The sequence below is a fragment of the Procambarus clarkii genome, chromosome 65 (assembly GCF_040958095.1).
Source record: "Procambarus clarkii isolate CNS0578487 chromosome 65, FALCON_Pclarkii_2.0, whole genome shotgun sequence".
NCBI classification, from domain to species: domain Eukaryota; kingdom Metazoa; phylum Arthropoda; class Malacostraca; order Decapoda; family Cambaridae; genus Procambarus; species Procambarus clarkii.
In genome coordinates, this window is record NC_091214.1 from 13144421 (window position 1) to 13147809 (window position 3389).

Genomic DNA, 3389 nt, shown 5'->3' on the forward strand with positions numbered 1-3389 from the left:
AATGAGCCCGTAACTTACCTGGCACAGGAGCGGGGCAAGAAGCACGGGCTATGGTGAGCCCGTAACTTACCTGGCACAGGAGCGGGGCAAGAAGCACGGGCTATGGTGAGCCCGTAACTTACCTGGCACAAGAGCGGGGCAAGAAGCACGGGCTATGGTGAGCCTGTGTGATGAAGTTGATACAGGCTATAAATAGGCAAGAGAGAGGTGATGAGCAAGGCAAAAGGTACGAACGTTAAGGTGTAGTAGAGGGAATAGTAGTAGGAATAAGAACTGCAGAAGGCTCATTGGCCCATACGAGGCAGCTACTATTATAACCACCAAATGAGAAAGGGATAGTAATAGGAATAAGAAGAAGATAGCAAGGGAACGTAAGAGAAAACAATGAACAGAAAAGAGAGAGAAGAGAGAAAGAAAAGGAAAGAGAAAGAAAGATAAATGGAAGGGTAAGCTTATGTTAGCTCACGTTTGTTAAAAAGATTAGAGCATTTGAGTATATATGATAAGGGAAGGAGGCGAGGCAATAAATAGGCAAGAGAGAGGAGAGGAGAAGAAAATCTTAGAGGAAGAAAAAGCAAGGCAAAAGGCACGAAAGGTAAGGTGTAATAAAAGGATAGTAATAGGAATAAGAACATAAGAACGAAGGTAACTGCAGAAGGTCTATTTGCCCATACGAGGCAGCTCCTATTAATAACCACCCAATAAAAGGGGATAGTAATAGGAATAAGCAAGGGCTCGTTAGAGAAAATAAGGGGAAAGAAAAAGAAAAAAGGAAAGAGAAAGAGAGATAAAGGGAAGGGCAAGATTATGTTAAGTCACGTTTATTAGAAAGTTTAGAGCATTTGAGTATATATTTCGAAAGGGAAGAGTTAACACCAACAAGGCCAGGACTCAAGTTCATGTTGGGTACGTTGTGTATTTGAGCCGATTCAACAAGACGGCGTCTGTGAAGAGTAGTGGAAGGAAAGATTATTTTGGAGGAAGACCAATCAATAGGATGATTAGAATCCCTAACATGACAGAAGAGAGCATTGAACAAATCCGCAAGGGCCGTGACGAGGATTCTAGCCTGCGTCTGAGAGCATCCCAGACGCTGACTTAATCGACTGCTTAAACATGGTTACAGGATGCTCTCGGACGCAGGTTCGAATCCTCGTCACGGCCCTTGTGGATTTGTTCATTTGATGCATCACGCCATTGTGATTTCTGTGTGTAAGAGAGCATTGTTTGTGTCTGCAGACTTAACACTTCTATTGTGTTGTTTAAGTCTGTCATTAAGTGTACGGCCAGTTTCGCCAAAGTATTGGAGAGGACAAGATGAAAAGGAAATAGGGTAGACACCAGCAGCATTAGAAGCAGGAGGAGCAGTGTGAACTAGATTACTACGAAGTGTGTTAATTTGTCGAAAGGCGAGTTTAATGTCAAGAGGACGAAAGGTATTGGTAAAAGTTTTGAGTTCAGATATGAAGGGAAAGCAGAGCACAGTGCTACTAGTGTTGGTTTAGGATGAAAGAAATTTAGTTTACCTTGAGAATAGGCACAGTTGATAAAATTCAAAGGGTAACCAAGGATAGAGAATGATTTGTAGATAAAGCCAGTATCAGAATCAAGAAACTGAGGGTCGCTGATGCGTAGAGCGCGGAGGAAGAGAGAGACGAAGACACTTTCCTTTTTTTTAATCATGTCTCTTTTTGATAGTCTTGTATCTTTCAAAGACGTGATGTTAATTTTATGTAGCTTTCCCTCCTAACTCATACGTCTCAGTTCTGAAACAAGTCTGATGTCATACATCTGAACTTTCTCTAACTTCGCCATGTGCTTGACGAGATATGGACTCCACGATGGAGCTGCATACTCCCGGACTGGTCTGACATATGTGGGATACAAGATTATGAATGATTCATTGCATCAATTTCTAAAGGGAATTCTTATGTTGGCCATCCTAAGAACTGCCTATAGAAATGTTTGTAAGGAATTATTCAGAGCCTCGTATATCGCATCAGTTATATGTCAGGTAAACAATGAAGTATGCGCTGGGTATGTGTATTTACTATTTGTGTCTGCAGAGTACAAGCAAACTCTATTCATAATTTTAAAATTAGGTATGATAGGGAAATGGGACCGGAGTCATTGCTGTAAACAACCGATGGCTGGAAAGGCGGGATCCAAGAGTCAATGCTCGATCCTGCAAGCACAAATAGGTAAGTACAAATAGGTGACTACACACAAACACACACATACATTCATAAATATATATATCCTCAGGTAGCAGCCCGTAGCAGATGCCTTACTCCCAGGTACCTATTTACTGCTAGGTGAACAGACGCATCATGATGAAAGAAACTACCCATTTGCTACTGCCTCGGCCAGGAATCTAACCCGGGATATTAGGACTATAATGACCAAGCGCTGTCCACTCAGCCACGAGACCCCTAAAGATGAATACCTCTTAGACCGTCAAAAGAAGAAGCGACACATTCTAGTTAATAATGTTAACAACTTTGCCTTCAGGGAGACTCGAACTCCCGACCTCTGGTTTACACGACCAGCGCTCTGCTCACTGAGCTATGGAGGCTCTCCGAGGTTGTCTGTGTGTGTGTGTGTGTGTGTGTGTGTGTGTGTGTGTGTGTGTGTGTGTGTGTGTGTGTGTGTATGTGTGTGTGTGTGTGTGTGTGTGTGTGTGTGTGTGTGTGTGTGTGTGTGTGTGTGTGTGTGTGTGTGTGTTTACTAGTTGTGTTTTTACGGGGGTTGAGCTTTGCTCTTTCGGCCCGCCTCTCAACTGTCAATGAACTGTTTACTAACTATTTTTTTTTTCCACACCACACACACACACACACATACCCCAGGAAGCAGCCCGTGACAGCTGACTAACTCCCAGGTACCTATTTACTGCTAGGTAACAGGGGCATTCAGGGTGAAAGAAACTTTGCCCATTTGTTTCTGCCTCGTGCGGGAATCGAACCCGCGCCACAGAATTACGAATCCTGTGCGCTATCCACCAGGCTACGAGGCCCCTGTGTGTGTGTGTGTGTGTGTGTGTGTGTGTGTGTGTGTGTGTGTGTGTGTGTGTGTGTGTGTGTGTGTGTGTGTGTGTGTATACGTGTGTGTGTGTATACGTGTGTGTGTGTGTGTGTGTGTGTGTGTGTGTGTGTGTGTGTGTGTGTGTGTGTGTGTGTGTGTGTGTGTGTGTGTGTGTGTATGTATGTATGCATGTGTGTGTGTGTGTGTGTGTGTGTATGTATGTATACATGTGTGTGTGTGTGTGTGCGTGTGTAATTACCTAAGTCTGTGTGTGTACTCGCCTATTTGTGTCTGCAGGATCGAGCATTGACTTTTGGATCCCGCCTACGGAAGGATGTGTGTGTGTGTATGTATACATATATGTGTGT

The 3389-nt window shown here is 43.7% G+C and overlaps 1 non-coding gene across 1 annotated transcript; it reads right to left on the reverse strand.

The window, feature by feature from the left end:
- Nucleotides 1-2502: 2502 nt before the first annotated feature.
- On the reverse strand, nucleotides 2503-2575 carry TRNAT-UGU (transfer RNA threonine (anticodon UGU)). Its single transcript has one exon. It is a non-coding gene; the product is annotated as a tRNA-Thr (tRNA).
- Nucleotides 2576-3389: the final 814 nt, after the last annotated feature.